This window comes from Cydia fagiglandana, chromosome 3 (assembly GCF_963556715.1).
Source record: "Cydia fagiglandana chromosome 3, ilCydFagi1.1, whole genome shotgun sequence".
NCBI classification, from domain to species: Eukaryota; Metazoa; Arthropoda; class Insecta; order Lepidoptera; family Tortricidae; genus Cydia; species Cydia fagiglandana.
Window position 1 is genome coordinate 5112780 of NC_085934.1, and position 22313 is coordinate 5135092.

Genomic DNA, 22313 nt, shown 5'->3' on the forward strand with positions numbered 1-22313 from the left:
AGGTATAATACTTACAAGAAGGCACTCGTATACTCGTATTATAAAATTACGGATTATGGCCCTGCTGTTGTAAAATACCTTGTTAATGGCGAAATTTTTTTTTAATTTATGCTCAAGTTCCTAACTAAAGAGGCTGTAATAGAACTCCTTATATTTTAATTTAGACATAGGTATTAAAATGCCATTATGAATGGCAATAACGACTACTGGTTGTAACCCTACACCGCAACCCGAGAAGATATCGGCGCAAGAAACTCGGTGGGCCTTATTTTTCAAATAATTAAAAAATATTTTTGTTTTAAATACGTAACGCATAATTCGTAATGAATGGGTGTACATTTGGGTAGCTATGGATACAATCAAAACGTAATGATTTTGCGGCTAATACACAGAAACATAAATAGCTCGACTAACTCGAGTGAATCCGCGGGAAAACCTTAAGTTACTACATAATTAGAGGCTTGTAACGTAAATGGATAAAAATTAGTTAATAGCCTATGAGTTTAATCAAAATTAGTTCAGAATTAATGGCGGAACTTCGAATGGTATTAAATTACTTATACTTATCAATGCCAGGACGACGGTTTGTATATGGTTTGTATATTTTGTTAACTTTAATGACGCTAATTAGTAGGCTGATTGCATATTTTATTTGTGAGTAAAATGTTAATAAGGATTTTTAACGACGTATTTTGATTTTATTAACTACACAAATTTCCAAACTAAAACTGGCGAAATACATTCAATGAAACACATAAATTTTCAAAATTTCTTAACTACCTAGTTGGTAAAATGGGAGCAAACTAAGTCCGAATGACAATTGCAATGATAAAGTAAGGAAATGTCATCATTATTGTCAACATTTTATGAATATATGCCGTTTGTAATGATACTCCTTCACATTGTTCTGTTCAAGCCGCTGCAAAGTTAACTTAGACGGACTCTATCGCCAGTGAACCAAACTGACGTCGGCACTCAATTCAGTGTTGTTTTTTTTTTTAATTCTATACTTAATATCATAGCATTGCATTAATACACTATTTCAACAGACTCCATCCTAAAGTCTTTAATTTAAACTATCAATTGCGTACAATGAATTTGTATTTTCCATTTATTTCCCTTCTTAAAAGTCAATAAACAATGTGACCAATTTCTCATACCCACAACAAATGTCTGTGCAAAACTAAAAGGCATCGCGTGACGATCTTTACTAATCTATTACATCTCGTATAGCCAAAATTAAACCTTAATTGCTAGTGCATAATTCTATTTTGAATGCAGTTAATAAAGTTTCGCTATTTTGAAAAGCGCAGCGTAGTTGAATGTGCTAGCAGTTGCATCGAAAACCATCCTTAGCTGAGTTGTTATTAAGTATTAGTAGCAAGAACGTGTTGGTGAGGGAGTGTTGCATTTCCAAAAAGGCCAGAACCGATTATCCGCGCGTTTGAATTAAGAGCGTCAGCTGAATCAAAGGAGCTTATAGGCGCTTCAGGTCTTATTTCTCTAAGGAGGAAACGTGCGGTATATCAGAAAGGAAACTGAGCATGAAAACGGAATGTCAGTGTAATTAATGTGGTATAAATCTTGCTATTCCGTTATGGAGCCTGAGCTATGCGGAGACTGGCAGATGTCCTCACAGCGGTGGATGGAGTTACAATATATTTACCAATAACGAAATAATGGGTGGCGTTAATGTCTTGTAAGTAAGGAGAAATATTTAAATTTATTATCATCAAAAATGGTTCCTCACAAGTGCGATAAACATAATTTTAATAAGCATAAATGTGTTATTTCACTTGGTGTTATGTTATTTACTCTTTTTTTTTGTGTGAAAGTAGTAACCTATTTAATTATTGGTTTAAAAATGTAATTTAAGTAATTAAGAGCTGGCATTGATTCAGTATTCTGTATGTAAATAATAAATGTAGACCAGGTATACATCATATATAGAAAACATCTATAACTCAGTATTCTCACGGTGCGATTCGGGAAATGAATTAGAGATGCATTTCAGCTGAAATAAAGACGAAAATAGACAACAAAAAGCTTTTAAAAATGTGTATGAGATAAATTTTTTTGCTCTTAACTGTTATAATAATCAAGAAATAAAAGAAAGTCAAATGAAGGGGAAAGCTATGGTTAATGTACAGTAAATCGTGTAAATATATTTTATATAAATGTCGTTATCCACAGTGGGTAATAGAGACCGTTTGTATGGAGACTTGGTCATCCACTATACTCTTAATAGTCTTTGTTCACACGGCAACATAATAATTTTCTTCCATCGACAACCTGTCGATGCAAACTTTTTCTATCACCATTAATAACTTGATAGTAACATCCTTAAAGGATGCGCGAGCGCCAGGTGTCCTTATCCATATCCATATTAGTCGCACGAACACCCACAGTTCGTAATTAGTGTTTAATCTTGGTCCCTTGTTACAAGATATACAAGCAAGCTTAATGATCGGTAGTGGTTGTAGTGATGAGCCGAGCGGGCAGCGGATCAGCATGGTTTTATTCGAAAAATTGGTACCTATTGGGAAAATCCAGATGGCACGCTATGTTTTAAGTTGTATAATAATGTAAGTTCCTATATGTAACATTGCTATTTCCTAGTAATCCATGTATGTACTGGTAAATTTTAATTGAATGAATATCCTGTAAACACCATGGTTACAAGAAATAAATCAACATCATCATCAACATCAACATTTATATTTGTAGGCGATTGCTGGGGTATTTATTTTACCACTTCGTCGGCTTAATGAATATTATATACATATATTTATCCATCCTGAATACAATTTTGCGGCTTTAAAGGTCTCTAAAATAAGCCTCTTAGGCGAAAATGATCAATATATAATGGATTCTACTAGATTTCTTGTTGATTACGAAAGTAATTGCAAATCTTTGCTACTTTGAGTGTAAGGATGTAAGTATAACATCACTCTCCATTCTCCGCTGATTGCTCGTATCCGATCAACTACAATGGCTGTCAAGTGTACGAGTAACGCGCCATTAGCATTTACAAACCGGTGTTGATATACGTAATTTTGATACATTATTTATCAAATGGCTACCTCATTCTCTCTTATCTTTGCCTAGGTTCGATTCCCTCAATAATGGCTGTCAATTGTCACCAGATGCACGTGACCTGCGGTTTCGGCTCTATCAGCACACACTTCTTTGTGTGTGTTGATATACATGTCAAAGATATCACAAATGTAGGATATATTTGTTTTGTATAAAGTGTTTATAAATCGCTTTCCGCTCCGCTCTTCAGCACGCTACGTCTAATTGGGCATCAATGGCTGTCAATCGTCACCGGACGCGCGGCATCTGCGGTTCCGGTCCGGTACCATCCGTCCAATACCAGTATTGGCACACCTTTCATACTTTATTGGATCTAAACTTGTAATGTATGTTAGGTTAGAGATCCGTATTGTAAAGCGCTACATTTAAGTTTCATATTAAACATAATTAAGATACCTACCGTCAAAATTATTTTTTGATAAGTACACATCTCTGCCGACGGTACTTTTTTTCTTCTCCTTTGCGTGTTGATCAAGTATATATACTTCTCGACGTTTTTCTAATGAGCCTAAACTTAATGTGTTTACGTTTTTGCATTGAGAAAATTTATTTTGCTACTTTCCGAGATCGTCATCAGGTCAAATTAGATCCATGTTAGGAAATACGGAAGTATGCCAAATTTCAGCTCAATGAGACACCGGGAAGTGATTCAAATTTAAAGGACCGCTAGACCGGACCGGGACAGGGTCGGAGCCTCCGGCGCTTCGTTTTCTATGGAAAGCACCACGTGACCACCGATCCGCCGTCACAGTAGGTATAGGTATGTCGGATGCCTCGGCCCGGGCACGGCCCGGTCTAGCGTGAGTCATACTTAAGTTACAAGATCTTAAGATATGAGTTCCGCAATTTTTTTTATTCAGCCAATTGCAATGATGCTTAACAGCATTAATAAATCAATTAACCGTATTATTTCAATCAATATAGGTCACGCCTGATTACAATTTGTCGTGCAGTTCACTCCGACCCCAATAACTGTCAGTTTGATGGACACCACCTGAACTCTATATGCAGACCTTGCACTGTATCTTTTATTTTTGACAGCACAAAAAAACCTTAATTTGACACGTCCTCAGATGAAGGTGACCTGAACTTAGGTCATTATCGGAACGATGACTTTTAAAGATGGAATCAGATTACCTATATATTTTATAATGAGGTATATCTACTTGTGTTCTAATGGTGTTAGAGTTAGACCAAGAAAAGTTTGCAGCGATTTTAATAGCCCACGCAGTGCAAGTGTTATTTATAGTTATACGTCATGATGTTATAGAAGTTTGACGTTTAAAATAACATTTGCACTGCGTGAGCTATCAAAATCTCTGCAGACTTTTCTTGGTCTAACTCTATTCACAGATCGCGCTATCCGAAAATATTATGTTTATATCAGAAAAGGGTTCCTGAGGACACATTATCGTTTTGAAAGACCTATCCAACAACACTCCACGTTATAGGGTTAAAAGTAACAAAAAAATCCATCTCCACTTTTTGTGTAGGAACGGTAAGTACCCAAAGAGAATTTTATTTATGCTTTTTATTTTACGACTTTCTCGGCGTAACTGACTCATAGGTTTATCCATGCCAAATGTCAACTTTTTAGCACTAGCGATCACGGAGCAAAGCCGCGGACGGACAGACGGACAGCCAGACAGACAGACGGATATGACGAAACTATAAGGTTTCCTAGTTGACTACGAAACCCTATAAAGCGAACATAAAAAGTGGAACGCACATTATTTTCTAAAAAAGGTCAAAAGGAATTAGATACGCACACACAAACATCAGTAGAACCTAACATTTCTAGCTGCAGGTGTCACCAACTTTTTCCCATGAAATGGAAATAAGAAAACAACCGAAGCCAGGTGAGTGGCAATTAAATGGATAAGGCAGATCCTGCCAATCTGGTTTCAGGACAAAATAAACTTAATAAACTAACAGATCAACCATTCATGGCGAAATGGCATAAAGATAAGAAAAGCGAACATGATGAAGATCTTTGAATCGTGTTAAATAAGTTTATTTAAGGTGCAGTAGATTCAGCTGGTAGAGTTTTTGAAGAATGGTATCTAAGCGCTTTTTAGGTCACAATAAGGTTACCAATTTTTTTTAAATTAATTATGGTATTTTCTCAAGTCGCAACTCAGCAGACACAATTTTTTTTTGTGTTCATCATTGGCATTTTGCATGTCTTGAAACCAGGCGAATTAAATATAATGAGAAAAATATAAACATCGATAAAATAAATATCGGCTTTTAAAAAGCAAATAGCTGATATCAATTATAAAATAACTCGTAGAGCTAGGAAAGGTTGCTTTGCTCAGTTATTTATAGGAAAGGCTTTTTTGCCGAGTTATTTATGTATGAAAATCTAGTTTATTTATACAATCCATTAAGTACCTAAGTACTTAATACACGAATTCGAGTTTCCTTGTGTCGATTTTTTGTTGGTATCGCAATCTGTGATTAATAAAAAAAAACAGACATATTGAAAAATGGGACATTTAGAGCCTTCTGTTACTGGTATTTAATAGCTTCTGCCCGCGGCTTCGTCCGCCATATATTACCATCCTTGATGACATGTTTTTGACACACACGATGACAATTTTCGAAGGTGAATGCCAATATTAGAGTTAAATTGAATTAACAGTAAACTGTCAGCAGTAACCGCACCTAGCGGTCTAGCATGAGTTGCGTTCTCGCACGCGAGTCCATACTTGAAGTCGCGCCAGATGTATGGAGTCGCGCGCGATAACGCAACTCATGCTAGACCGTCTAGTTGACCTAGCAGTCAATACACATGCGTGAAATGTCGCTAACAATGTCAATATTGAATTCCAATAGTTTTTCGTTGCCAGATTCATGTGTTTTTCCTTTATTCTGCAGTTTACTGTCGAATAGAGTAAGAATATAAGCTCGATTCTGATTCAACAATTTCTTATGGTTTTGATGTTAATTTGATACGACCTTGAAGAAAACTCACGCTGGTGCATGCAAAATGGAGTGAAAGTTGTGCGTGAGATGTGCGCCATTCACCAATATCTCAATTAAAATCATCTATGGTCATAATCACATCAAAACCAGTTCAAAATCCCTTAAAAGGCTAAGTTCGCCTTTGTACTAATGAAGAATGTTATTTTTCCTGTTTTGTTTTTATTTTTGTACAATAAAGTGTTTTACTACTACTACAAAATCATAACATTGGCTGGGCACTCGTGATGTATGGATTGCTTTTTAGGGTAAAAACGGGATCCTATTACTAAGACTCCACTGTCTGTCCGTCTGTCTGTCACCGGGCTGTATCCCATGAACCATGATAGATATAAATTTCTAGACTGTTGAAATTTTCACAGGTAATGTATTTCTGTTGCCGCTATAACAACAAAATATCTCGGAGACCGAGTTTTGCTCAGAAAACATATAAAAACTCAAAAATGCCATTTTTCCCAGAGATAAGACCTCTTTAGAGCGATTTATCGCCCCCGAAATCGTTAGAGCCGTTTCGGAACCCCGAAATATATATATACATATATAAATACATAAATAATGTAATGAGGAGGGATGAATACCATATAGGCATAAAGAATGTTGGGGATGAATGTTGATGGACGGAGAGCGTATGGTAGACCCAAAAAACGATGGATGGATTGTGTGAAAGAGGATATGAGAAAGAAAGGAGTGAGTGCTGAGGACACGAAAGACAGAGGAGAATGAAAGAGAAAAACATGTTGTGCCGACCCCACATGACGGGTAAGGGCAGGGGAAAGAAGAAGATATAAATACATAAATAAACAAGAATTGCTCGTTTATAGGTATTAGACACTAACAAGTATGGACCCATTGTTGGGCGAGTCCGACTCGCACTTGGCCGGTTTTTGAATGATCTTGTACTTAACTTAGGTACTTCATTAAACATGAATATAATTATTTGCCCATCCAGTACCTACTATGTATTTATAACGGAACCAACGGATGCGACCGCGACAAAGATCTAAAAGTAAAAAACTACGCTCGTAAGTAAGTTTACTTATTGCGGTTTCGCTAATTCATACCGAAACCAGTCCTGGCGCAGCATTCGAACTTAGACCATGTGGTATTGATTTGTTCATGATTTCATTATTATATATTTTTTATATTTAGGTATGAAAAAGTAAAAACAAGTCGCTTATCCATAGTTGATCAGCAACGCAGGCTTCGTCGGTTTTATGGTTCAATATTTTTCTCCACATATCTCATTACTTATTACTCCCAACCAATGAGTTCTGGAAGAGACATAAAGTCTTAAGAGAAAATCATGCCACCAGATAGCTGTAATAGATGGCGCTCCATTGCCACCACCGTTTTATGCTCAATGGATTGTCAGAGCTCAACTTTTGACAGCCAGAGTTACAGCATAGTGCAGCAAGTGAGCACCTTGCTATTTGTAATTACAAATATCTGAGAGTGTGTGTTCAGATATTTTTGAGCATCTTGGCCGCTCCGATATATCTTACGAAGCCGTACAGCGCCACCTGAATAATTAATAAATGAAATAGAAGGTAAATCGAAGTATGAGCTCGATGCACGGGCAAATAATGTCAGGAGGAACTGAAATTACAACACGTTCGTTCGAATCAGCCTCCATTCCAGCTATATTAATGTAGCAATTACTAGAAATATATTGATTTATCTGAGGCAATTTGTTAAAATGGAGATTTATGACTTCGCCGTTTTTACTGGTGGTGCTGACACCCTTAAGTAGGCTCGTTTAAGTTCTTTATACTGTTTTACAATGATTAAGGGGATAATATAATTCACTTTGCTGCCTAAGTGTTTGTTATAGACCTCTTTATGGCTTTGGACTGAGGCTGATTGTAATTGAATGCCAGTAATCGTGATGAATATAAGCTACAGATCAAATTAGATTTAAGGTATTGATCGGATTCAGACTTCACCAGCATTACTGCTGTAGTATTGCGGAGTGACATTGGTGTCGACTGCATTGCTGCCGCAAATGACAAAATTCCAGGCGGCGACATCGATTGAGACCTGTAATAGACTGATGACTGATGATGATGGTGAATTCAGCTGGAAAATGTTTGAGACTAGCACAAATACACCAAGTCATGTAAGATACAGCTTTCCGTCTTTTCCGCATAGTTGTGAGTCTGTAGGTATATTTCTTGTGTCTACAAGAGGGCCAGGAACAAGGGGAACGAAAATAAGGCCATCAGTGAGACTAGTTATAAACTGGACTATTTAGTTGTAGTGAGATGATGGAAGATTAGGGAGTATTTTTATCCATACCTAAAGACTATCAGACCAAAGCGAACTTGCACTGACATCAAGCCGATATTAGAATAATATTGGAATCATATCAGCTAGCTGTCCGCGCGGGTATCTTACTTGCTCTAATAGTTGCGCGGACAAGTCTGAGAGAATGAACGTGCGAATGACAGCTAAATGATATGATTCCAATATCATTCTAATATCAGCTTGATGTCAGTACATGTTCAAATTGGCCTGAAGCGTTCGTAACAATAAAGTTATTTAAAATACACATTTAGCCAATACCAATTAACAAAGAATTTCTTTAAATGTCCACTTCCCATCTCTCTAGCAATTACCGGCGCCCATTAAGGGAATACAGAAAATAGATAAAAAGATCAATCGTGGTCAAGATCAAGGCAGGCTCCCACGGCGTGTGCACCTGTGCGAGCTAGGGGTTTATGCTGTATGCGCTAAATAAGAGTGCCTGGATTATCCGCAGATAGTCTAGAACGCAAAATGACTAGTGTGTTGTTTTGCCTAAATCGCAATTAGTCTACATCGCAAACGGTCTAGAACGCAAATTGCCCACTTTTTATATCACCACATTTTACATAGGCAGGTTAGGTTCGTTAGGTATCTTCAAATGGCCGAAGGCCAAACAGCACAGAATAGCGCTTCCGCGGGGCTCCGTCGACATCGCTATAAAGTTAAGATAAAACGGATAAAATAATTCGGGCATTTTGCGTTCTAGACCGTTTGCGATGTAGACTAATTGCGATTTAGGCAAAACAATACACTAGTAATTTTGCATTTTAGACCATCTGCGGATAACCCCCTCAATCTACTTTCTATCATCATGGGGGAGACTAAAGCTGACAGACAGAAAGCACAAAGAGAGGGAAGCCAAGAAGACTTGCGTTGACTAAGTAAAAGAAAAGGCAAAAATTATATCGTATCAGGCTATAAAAGAGAAATTGATACACTAACAATAGTACATTTCGATGCTAGTGCGGAAGGTATGTCATTACTTCACGAGTACCGAGATATCTTGCCACGAGCCGCAGGCGAGTGGCAAGACTCGGGACGAGTGAAGAATGACATTTCCGCACGTGTATCGAACGACGTTTTTTAATACAGTTGCGAAAAAATAAGAAAAACATTGTTAATCGTACACTAAACAAAAGTGGTAACAGTGACAGCTCGGTTAGACGTCGTCTTTAAGTATATTATATCTATGGGCGTTTGGCAGCTATTCCGTTCCATTCAGTCAACTTATTAAGAACGGAATTTTCAATATTGAATATTAAAAAATAAACGTGTTATAATGATGAAGAGGTAAGTAATTAAATGTGAAATATGTAATATTTTTCGTATTCTTACATTAACGGTAGGTTTTTATGCTGATTACGACGTTTAAAGGAAACTAATATTAACACTCATCAATAAGTAGTCGTGAATTGGAACAAGTATAAATTTAAAAAAATTGGAAAAGTAAAAAGCACTAGTTCGAGATAACCAACTTTCCGCACGCTAAACAGCTACGTAAAGTAGCACTTTTTGAGCAACTGTATTAAAAAAGCTTTTAAACCGATGCTGTTAATGAAGGTGAATATAATAATGACTCTGGAGATCTTAAACGTGAACAGTACATAGCAAATGCTTTCAAGACTAGAGCAACTTTTGTTAAAAAAATTACGCTGTACTAATACTGATATTGATACTTGGGGTTGCTCCAGCCAGCAGATCTTGCAGCAAGGGCTAGGAAGAAGAGACTATGAGGGGGAGGCGAAGTTGAGGCAAAATAGCACTGGGAGCTCGCATGACTCTGGTGATTCAGCCTAAGCGGCAGCGAGTCCGTGCACTATGCCAGCGTCACATCACACCGGCTAAGCATCAGATGCTAAGTCAAACAAAGTACGCGTGCAAACCAGCTCATTAAGCGGCAACCCCTGCTACCCCGCCTGCCCGAGCCTAAAAAAAATTACTGTGTACTGCACCATTATCAATCGAACGTCCTATAGCTACGGCGCTCACCGGGTTTGCCAATACCGCAGAATTAACTGCAATTATAAGTACAGTACAAACTTAGCCCAGACTGGCCCTTCCACTCCGAGTAACGGTCCCGCCTCTCAGGGACGAGCAGCGGAAACTAACGGCGGGTGGTGTAAAATACAAGCGGATAGAGTTAAAAAAAAAGTCTATAGCGATTTTGCGAAGTCCGCAGCAAGTGTTATTTTAAACGCCAAACTTCTATGAAATGATGACGTATAAATAATACTTGCTCTGCGTTGGCTATCAAAACCGCTGCGGACTTTTCTTTGTCTAACTTTAGTAGTTTCAGCACAAAAAAATTGGAAGTTATGATTGGAAATAATCCTTAGGTAAAACTTTTTTGTACCACATCCGTACACGTAGGTAACTGTAACCTGCACCTTCCAAGGTGTCACATTCCTGTTGCCGACCCTTTAGAATCTTATGCGCTATTGTTTAGAACTTAAGACTATTTAGTTGTCTTTCGAGAAAACCTCGGCAGAAGGAGAAGTTTTTTTTTAGTTCAAGTTTTAGGTCTCATTACCATAAAGTAAATCCTGTTTGTCCACAAAATACGAGTGTACGACCCAAAGACCTTACATGTCAAACTTTGTTTGACAACTAATGAAAGCGTGGTAAAAAAAGCAATGGTGTCGTATCATTGGATTACATTAAACATTAGACTCCAAGACATTTAAATCTCTTCTGAAAAATCTTTAGCTTTAGATATTGTCAAAAGTTTTTTGAGCAGGCGTCCTCTCATGACTTAAATGACTACATAGTTAGCAGGATAAAAACTAGATTTTGTTCAGTGGCATCATTAAGGCTTTCGAGCGGATGTGTGGGCTTCTGCTAGCCTTTTTTGCTCCTAGGACGATTTTAATGCATCTCACTATTTTTTCAATCTTTTTTAGCATCGCGTACGGTCATTATTAGCCTTATCCTGGCTTCAAGATAACGGCACATTTATTTTAATGCGACTCTGTATTTATATATTTATTTATAATTATTATATATATGTATGTTTATTTATATATATTGAATTTGTATATACGTAGGTATATTTTAAAATGTATATTTGTGTAATAGTATAGTATATCGACTTGTGTCTATTCTCATATCCACTATTTACAATCCTGCACCAAATTAATTACTGTCTCTGTTTAGCCCAATGGTTGACTGGTAGAGAATGCCACAAGGCGTTAAGTCCGCCAATTGTACTCTTTTTTTGTACATTTGTGCAATAAAGTTTAAATAGATAAATATATTGAACCGTTTTTATTAAGATCCTTCCGGCCGATTTCGACTATGACGACCACTTCGACTCCTAGTTAGCTCGGCGGTCGTGCGCCCGAATATGGCTGATGTAGCCGATCTTTGAGGTGAACCCCCGCGAGAACACATAGTGATAGTGAATGGAATTATTATTATAAATAACTTTGAAAGCGATGAAATATAAATTTATATGTCATTTTGTTCTTATAAAGCAGACGTTTTTCGTCATATTTTTTTTATCAAAAGCAGCCATCGGCTGAACAAGCAATAGCATTACAATTATTTCCCTTTTAGGTACTGATGATATAATGCTACAGTAAATGCAGGACTACCGCTAATACCTAGTACCCATGATTAGAAGATATAAATTCTTGTAGAAATAGTTTCTTGTTATCGATCAGATACTACTGTAAATGAACGTTGTTAAATAATTGCTTTATTGAAGCCTTATTCGAAAAGCACAGAAAATTAAACTGTTAATCAGAGGGGCTACCGCGAAAACCGAAATTCGCAAATTGCGGGGATTTTTCTCTGTCACTCTAATTACGCCGTCATTGGAGTAAAAGAGAAAGATCCCCGCAATTTGCGAACTTCGATTTTCGCGGTTATAGCCCAGCTATTAATTTGATGCTGTAGTGCAGCGGTCGGCAACCTTTTAGCAGCCAAGGGCCACATAGGAGATAACGAAGTGGACGCGGGCCGCACTTTGCTAATATTTATGACTTTATCAGACAGACATTGTCATTTGTCAATATTACATACAAAGTAGCCAGGAGGCTCACGGGCCGCAAGTGAGAGGTCTCGCGGGCCGCTGGTTGCCGAACGCTGCTGTAGTGTGTCTAAATTAAATGAAACCTATTTTCAATGAACTGCAACAATAATAACGTGGTTAAGCTCCTCGATTACGCTGGTTTAGAGAGACTTAAGGATGACTCACATTAGACCGGGCCGTGTCCGGGCCGGAGCTTTCGGAGCTTCGTTTTCTATGGAAAGCATCACGTGATCACCTGTCATATGTCATAGAAAAGTAAGCTCCGGAAACTCCGGCCCGGACAAGGCCCGGTCGGCCCGGTCTAACGAGAGTCATACTTTAATTTATAGGTAAAGCATATTTACCGAAAAATGTAACTCGAGCTAACTTAAATAAAAAAACTGGTCAAGTGCGAGTCGGACTCGCGTTTCAAGGGTTCCGTACATCTCACAATTTTCTACAATTTTTTTTTGTACGTGTAACATGACGTGAGTGAAACGTCTTGAAAAATCCGAATGAGTCGATCAAGTTTTCAACACATGTAAGATGAAGTTTTCTGGCGTGGTAGCTTATATCTCTGCAAATATGCAAAGTAGCTTAGATAGGAAATTAAATGCCGAACAAGAGTACAAGTGTCCAAATGCGAAGACTGAAGACCGAGCTCCGCGTAGAGCTGAAAACTCGGAGCGTCCGACGGGTCGCGCTTCCTACAACTTCCGCAAGTGTTTTAAAATCGAAGGCCGAAGAGAGTTAATACCTACAGGGTGGCCAAAAATACGTGCATTCCCGTAGCCAGGGAGGGTTTGGGATTATACTCGTACCTACTGAGCAACATTTACTATGGGACCCAAAATCGCGAAAAAAATGTATTCTCCCATAGAAAACGGACCAGCCAAAACGTATGAAACAGCCAAATTTTTCTTCGCTATTTCGGGGTTGCACGTCGGCAACGGGAATTCACTTACTTTATTTTTTGGCCACCCTGTATAGTGCTTTTTAAAACACGTGACAATACCTAGTAAGTAGTAACCCAATCAATCAGTACTACAAGTATATACCATTGCGGCTGTGTGCCAGATACAGCCTAGTCGCATTTTTTATCTTCAGTCCGACTCACGCTTGAAGCTAAAGGCACGCCTCTTCGGGAAGCTCCGGCTCTTCGGCCTTATGCGGATATCGGCCTAGGGCCTTCGCAATAGCTGTCTACATCACGTTTCACTTAAACCATTGCGGCTGTGTCCCTAAAAAAACCTAGACCGCATTTTTGTTCGTAAATCCGACTCACGCTTGACTCTAGATTTCTAATAGGTTTTCCTGTCATCTTTAGGTAAAGGACTATTTTGTGTTTTTTTTTTTCAGAATTTTAGACTTAGTAGTTTCGGAGATAGAGGGGGGGGAATGGTCATTTTTTGTCTATTTTCTTGAATAACTTCTAAAATAAAACTTTGATTTTTAATTTTATGGTTTACCCCCCAAAAGTAGCCCCTATGTTTAAAATTTATTTGTTGACGTTACATATCCGTCTTTGGGTCACAGACTTACATATGTGTACCAAATTTCAACTTAATTGGTCCAGTAGTTTTGGAGCAAATTGGCTGTGACAGACGGACGGACAGACAGACGCACGAGTGATCCTATAAGGGTTCCGTTTTTTCCTTTTGAGGTACGGAACCCTAAAAATTATACTTAGGTAACTCGATGTCTTTGTCAGAATAAAATGTGAATGTAATATTTATTGATACATTTGCAAGCTGGTTTCATTGACAATAAGTTGCATGCATTTTAATGAAACAGATAAAATGAATATGCATACATTATTCGATAATGGTAGATTAAGTTGTAGTACGGTTATTAATTACGAGTACCTACATAGTAGTGGACAATAGAAATATATATTATGACCAATAATTGACCAATTATGTGTAATAAAATAGGCGTATATCCGTATTGTCTTAATAATTAACAATAAATTACATTCATGCGGAAGTAAAGATATGTGACGTTCCACGGCAAAAGGTACCATTGCCCCGGCTAAATATTGGAGCGGCGTTAATAATAGCATAAGCGCCAGCCGCCATAAGGTACATTTTGCCATGGAACGTCACATTATATCTTTACTATTTCATATCTAGGGAATCTCTAAATCATTTCCCGATTTGAGCCATTGAAGTAAGCAAGTGTTGTCCTCTGGGTCGCGGTTTTCCCTTGAGAACCTCTGCCCTAGTACCCTACGGCTACGGAACTCTAAAACTAAACGCTTAAGAAACAATAGTAAGTGTTGTAATAAAACGCTGATAATGAAAAAAGCGTATGCAAATAAGCCAATCGGAGCGTTACAAAAACTTTAATGACATAGACAATCCTTTGCATGACCTATTAGTTAATGTTCAGCGGTGTTTTCCACACCTGGCTTATTAAAGTCATTAAATCTTACTGCATAATTAAAACCAGGATGATTTACCAACATCCTCATCTCCCCTTTTTCTGTCTCATTTCGGTGCTTAACATCCCATCTTCGGATGACTTCGTTTTCTATGGAAAGCACCACGTGATCACCGATCAGCTGTCATAGAAAATTACATGTCGGGCGCCTAGGCCCGGGCCTGGCCCGGTCTAGCGTGAGTCGGCTCCTTGGCTTTTTGGGTTGCAGCTTGCAACTAAAAGTAAAAAGCTTCCAATTACTTTGGCTATAAGTACAGTCCCCTACAGCACCGGATGGTATGAAACGTACAGTCTAGTGTAAAAATATGAGTGCATATAAATTCCTCTAAAATATGTCCCTTAATAATTCTTGATTCGCTCACGTAAGAGCTATGGGACATATTTTTGAGTATGATGTGTGCACCCATATTTCTACACTTGATTGTACCATAGTCCACACAGAACTGACAATCGTGAGCCACATAGCGAATAAATATTGTAATAACAACTACAAATACATACATGAGGCGTCGTTTGAAAGGAAAAATACATCCGAGAATAACTTCTTGTTCAAATTCGTCAAGGCAATCAAGCCACACGATTATTATCCTTCAATGTCAAATTTCTAAAAAAATGAAAAACATTTTACGGAACTTTAGATCGCAAAATCAAAGTAATAATGTAAAAAGTCAAGGTTTTGCTGAAATAAAACTGCATTATTCTTTACCGGAGAATCTAAGTGATGTAATTAGTTTTATAAGTATCATCACTTATGCGCAAAAAACAGTATAGGTATTATTTACATATCAGTAAAGTCGTTTATCCTCGCCATTGTGAATCATGGTAAGATGTATATATTTCATATGTATTATAGAAGCACTAGGTTCTGCCTGCGACTATGTCTGTCTAAAATGTACTTCCATAATTTCATTCTTACGCCATTGCATCCCCTTGAGATATTGATTTCAAGTATGACAACTATCCTACGTCCTTTCTCAGGACTTTCTATTTCCATGCCGAAACATAGAATTAGGTGTTGTGTTTTATACAACGTCCTTCATGCAGTCGAGAGGGCGTGGAGGGCAAGCGGAGCTCCTCCACAATTCCTCCGTACTTCTTTGCGAACTATAAATAAATAATAAATTAATATTATAAGACAATTTAACACACATCAATCTCACGGTAAGCTCAATAAGGGTTGTGTTGTGGGTACTAGACGACGATATATGTAATATATAATGATAATTATATAAATACTAATATACGTAGGAAACATCCATAACTCAGGAACATATATTTGTGATAAACATACAAATATATGCCCTTACCAGGATTCGAACCCGGGACCCCCTGCTTCGTAGGCAGGGTCACTACCGACTAGGCTAGGAGGCCGGCAAACTATAATTTTATTAACTTGACCTCCATCTCGCGCTAACAATAACAAAGTATTGTGTTAATCACATGCAAAGTTGCCGTTTCCTTGCCATTGAAAAGCGGGAAAACTAGATACAGTAGCTAATTCCTCTTTAGATTGTATGATTGTGGAACTATAAAGTAGATATTCTTATAGATATGTTTCTTGATCTAGATAAATATGGATGAGGTGTTTTACTTATTGTCATTCTTAGCTAAGTTTATAAATATTTTAATTTAATGTCTTGCCATCACGCAATTCCTGATGCTGTGGATATAATACAGTTGACTTTACCTACACGTGATAATTAACTATCTTGTGAGAAAATGGCGGGTCGTATGTCAAAGGTTAAATAATACGGGTACTAACACGATTGTTGAAAATTCTAGTTTGGCTGGAGTTGTCTCCCAATTATTCTTGAAGGGGTTTGTTAGTGAGGACTAACAACATATCACAATGCATATTCTGATACAGGGGTGACCTTTAGTATGTAGTTTGAACAGCAGTCCTTGGTGACAAACGGTGTCATATGCGACTTGAGATTCATAAGAGAAGAGGGAAGATGGCATGGCACCCCAACGTGTAAAAGAACAGTAAAGTAGGTGAAAAACTACAAATATAATTAGTTATCTTATTCATGTTATTACCCACGAGCAGCAATTCAAGCTACAATTGCGATATAACATTGTTTCCACTCGGCGACAGTGATAATTATTCGACAATTAAATTAAGTTCCTCCATTCAAATGAATGCAAATTGTTGGGAATAAATACAAGTCAAGTTCGAGTTACAATTACATTGAATGAGTTCATCGTGAAGTAGTTTAGTTAGATTTTTAAGGAGATTGGAATAAATATTGATTAGTATTTTTATTAGATCGGGTACAGAAAGAAAACATTACTTTTTCAGGAGAGCCTAAGCTAAATTTTTATCGGCCTCCTCAGTCACCAAACTCGTCTAAACAGCAATGCATAAATCGTCTGCAATAGACGAAAATATCTAATTTGAGTACATATCATTAATTTTTATAATGGATCTGATATGTTTTATATATTTGTCTATCTAAACCTCCGCCAAAAAGCCGCTATCATATCATTACTATGTCTTGTATGTAAAAATGCTAGTTAAATTTGACCCAATTCCCAACTTCAAAAAAAGCTGGAAATTTGCATACATATGTAAGTCGGGTGACAATGCAATATCTCGATGGTATCGAGCTGATCTAATGATGGAGACACGAGGTGGCTCATAGAAACTCTGTGATAAAACAACGCAACCCTGGGGTTTGGGGTGTCAAGAATTGTCTCAATGAGTATTAGTTGCAAAGAAAAGAAATGTACAGTCAGCGATAAAAGCTTGTACCATGAAATTTTTGTCAAAAACTTTTTTTTAAATTTTACCTGACACTGTTGTATCTGTAACCCATTGCTGGCTCCTAAACCTTTCAGTGTAATTTGTTTCGTCACCGCAATCAGATGCCCCGTCTAATGACTGTAAACGCTTCCTCCGCATCATTGTTGGAACTGCGCCGGTTATTCTACGAACCTTGAGGCTTGTGATGCATACATTAAGCCTTGATGAATAATTACGAGAATGAAAGAGGAAGACGGGGAAGTTTTTTTTTAATTGCGTGCAAGAAATTATGCGCAATCTCGATTGTTTTGTGTGATCATGCTGTTGCTCGAACAAAAAGGAGAACTATAGGTATTTTTAGTGTTCCGTACAAAACTTTGTTCACGGAACACTTTTGGGATCACTTCGGTCTTGCAAATTAGTTAAATGCGTTTATATAGGACGCAAACTTGCAGACGAGTCACCTGATTGTTGACAAGAGACACTTAGTTTTTGCTTACTCCATTTTATGGCATACCACAATCATAATGTCATATTGTGCAACCGTTATCACAACCGGGCCATGGGAAAGAACATAAACTTTACAAAATTACACATTTCAATTAGTTTTATTTGCAAAGCGTGATTCGTGGGAGTTCACATCAAAGCGAAATAGTAGAAATAAAAGTAAGGTCGAAGTGATAGCATCGCTGCAGAGAAGAGTTAACAATGAGACTGTCAATTTCATCCATGTTGCGTTTCATTTGTATATTTTTTGTGCATATTAATATGCTACAATGAGAAATTAGGGAAATCTAATCACCTTGCATTTAATGCCATTCTAGAACTGAAATTATTCGTCCGTTTAAAGTTTTATCTATTAACTTACTCTAAAGTCTTGACTAAACATAACTAAACATAGGTACTCTCATTTATAATGTGACGCCATCTACAAATAATTGATAAGAAATGAGCTTTTGTATCGGAATTACTAATCTTTACCCAATTTTTTGTGGAACAATGGCGTTCCGGACTTTTAGGAGGCGTGTGAGGAGCCGAAGCCAACACGTAGGCGCTCTTTTGGCACTTTTATGAGATGTATGTGGTAGGCACCAATCTTTTTTCCCCGGTCTTTTGATGAGGGGGGGGAGGGGTTTCCAACACCTAGAGCCCCTTTGGAGAGCTTTAATATAGAACGCCTGCTGGAACCCGTTCACAGGCGCAACAATTGACACCCATGAACCGGTCTCAGCAGGCATTGGGATTGAAGTTTGGGTGGACAATGAGACTGCGTTATTACAAAGACATCCGGACACCTGCCATAACAATGTTAGTACACGTTGCCAATCTTTATTATTAGGTAATCTCTGGTCGTACCTCGTTTTCTCAAGGATCGACCGCTCTGTCAAGCATCGGGAAGGGCAGGAAAGCTAAAATTAGTTTCTACATTTTTGTCCTGCGTCAATAGGGAAAAAGTATGTGTGTTTTGTGTATCAAACTTAAAATATAGTATGTAAAGGAAAATATAAAAAATATGCGACAGTAAAACTGCGAGTGTGATAGTTCTCTGTTGATTTATTTTTTCTCTAAGCTACCTACTTCCTTAAGTGAGCATCGAGTTCAAACAATCACATTGAAAATTTTATCAAATTTAAGGATAACGCACGCTAGACTGAGCCGAAGCCAGGCCAGAGCGCTTCGTTTTCTATGGAAAGCAATTCTATGACTCACGCTAGACCGGGCCATGCCCGGGCCGAGGCGTCCGACATTTTCTATACGCCTGATCGGTGATCACATGGTACTTTCCATAGAAAACGAACAGTCTAGCGTGAGTCATCATTTACTCTGACCTCGCCCTTCGATTTACCAACATTGTATCATACCTACACTTAGAAATCAATTTCGTCATAATACTCATAATTGTAGAAAAATACTTACTTCATGGAAAGTAAGATTACCAATGAGGCTACATTGTTATTAATAATACCTACCTACCTAGTTATCTGTTAAACACGGATATATGGGTCCCACGTCATAACTGTCTCCTAGATTTAGATACTTACTGAGTGACCTTGCCTTCGAAGCTGGAGGTCCCAGGTTCGAATCCTGGTAAGGGAATTTATTTTTTATATAAAGCTATACACCTAATTATAAGTTAAAAATCGGAATGGCCGATTCATTTGTGTGAAAATTTAAGTAGTATTCTGTCCCTGGTTGAAACGGGGATCGTTTTTCATCAGTCAAAGAGTTAAGAATGGGGAATATTACGCAAAACTCTGCGTAGGGGGCGCCTCTAGCAGAAACAGTAAAAAATCCTCCTTGATGCATCAAGAAGAAGAAGCAAGAAGTGCCGATCTTTGTGCCGATCGGCCATTGATCTAACTAATACCTACAGTCATCGCAGCCGATGTAGGCTGGGGACTACCTCCTCGAAATACCTTCTTTAGTCGCTGCAACTATCATCTGCAAAGATGATGAGGCCAATGATGAGTTTACAGTTTGTGCTAGTGCTGCACTCTGTCGGCAGAACATTGCAATACCTAATATTCCCTATTAGTAACGTATGTCATACCGGGTGTGGCCTATAACATGAGCAAATAATTAATACATAGATTGTACTCCTCAAACGGTGACATTTATGTTCAACAACTTTAAAAAATTATGAAGTATTTAGACTCCCTATTTTTCATACAAAATAAATATTATCTTCAATGGACGCCATCGCCACGCCATATCATTGTGATTGACGTTTCTTGTCACGCCTTAAACATAATAATATTCGCAATACATTGCGTGTTAGAATAAACTTTGCAGTTTATTAAAAATCAAACCACAAGTTATTTTTAAAAGTTGCTGAACAAATGTTGGTCAGTATGAGGAGTACAACCTACAGTTTAATTTTTTGCTCGTATTACAGCTCACCCGGTATATTTGGATATGGCGATAGGTAGGTACCTATACGACAGTTTATATTAAACAGTCAGTTCGGCATCAAAATACCAAGAAATATCATTCACCCAAATCACAGACGGATTCCCATACAAAGTATGTGACCTCGCCATCTAAAAAAGATAAACGGAGACTCTAAAAAATCAAGTTTACTTTTTTCCACGACGCCAAATAAGAAAATACCTAAGCCAAACACGATTGACCTTCACGCGACTCCGACTTAGTACCTACACATATGACATTGCGAAAAAACTTTTTGTAAAAAGCGAGACAAGCATCCTTTGTGCACGTCACTGTACACTCACTCGCTAGACAGAGCATATTTCACAGCCTCCTAGTCTAAGTCGGTAGTGACCCTGCCTACGAAGCACCCAGTATATACTTAGGGCATACTGAAAATTCCTGGAACTGGCCACTTAGAAAAAATAAGTCGTCTCAAGTTAGGTCTAAGAAAGTTAGGTTAACACCTCCTAGAAAAAAGCGGCGACCCCAGGTCCGGCGCATATTTAGTCCAGCATATTTCGCTGTCGACCCTAGTCTGTAAATTTCTATAATATTACTTTTTATATTTGTAATATAAATAAATAATTTTTCAGTCGTCTCATATATCAGAATCCAGAAACTTTCAGTATGGCCCACGTACAACACAGGTTTTTTAACCCTTAGCTACTGTGCGAGATGATTCATCTCAGATGAATAACTTTTATCATGGGACCAACACCGAAAACAAGGCTAAATAAATATTCCTACTATATGCCTAAATAAAGCTAAGGATATAGGTTTTATTACAAAAAAATATATCGATATTTTCGGGTATAATAAAATTGATTGTTGAAGCGTACCTATACGAGTACAATGGTGTGGAATAAAACTCAGTGTTACTTTTAACACAGTAGGTACGTATAGTGTAGGTACTAAAATAAATAGCCTTATCTTACGCCTGTGTGTCTTTTATAATGCGGCTTCTATGTGAGGTAGTCTATGGCTCACGTCTAGCTCGCAACCTTGGAATGATGAACGACTTTTTAGTCGAAAAAAATGGCGTCCGGTGAATTTACCTAAGTTTTTGTTAGCTGTTCTTAGAAGTGACCTAAAATCTTAGGTATTACATTCCTGCCTGGATTATAGCTTCGGTATATGGCACGAATGCCATAATTTTGTTCGATAACCATCCGATGGCAGTTTCTTGCGTAATTTCTTAGCTGTTTAGAAATTTACTAATTAATATTGGGTTCTAGGAAACTTCTGTTCGTTCGCGCGTTTTCGCAAAGATGACGGCTTAAGATGAGAGACATTGATAGTGTAAAATATACAGGATATTTGGTACATCATTTGCCAAATTAAAACGGCATATAGGCTGAGTCATTTGCTTAACTCATGCCTAGAAAAAAAAATTGGCCATGGTTTTTTTTACTACAGTGCAAGTAAAAATTTGAAATTTACGAAAAATGGGCATAGAGCTGAAAAAAAGCATGCGCAAAATTAAATATTTCTAGGCCTGGGAAGATAGCAAATGTCTCAACCTATCTACCGTTTTAATTTGGCAAACGATGTACCAAACACCCAACATTTGTTTTTTAACAATTTCATTTGTTAAAAAACAAATGAAATTGTTCAGTCTCAAAATTTCTGGTTAAAACGGAGCTCAACTCTAGTTTTCCTAGAGGCAAAATAATCAACTCAGGGTTCAACCCTTTGAACATCATCATTGACTGCGAGCTCCCATGTTTCTTGTTCTGCGTTGTCACTTAATAATAATGCAACTAGGTAGCCTTATTTACTTGAAATTTGAATATATTT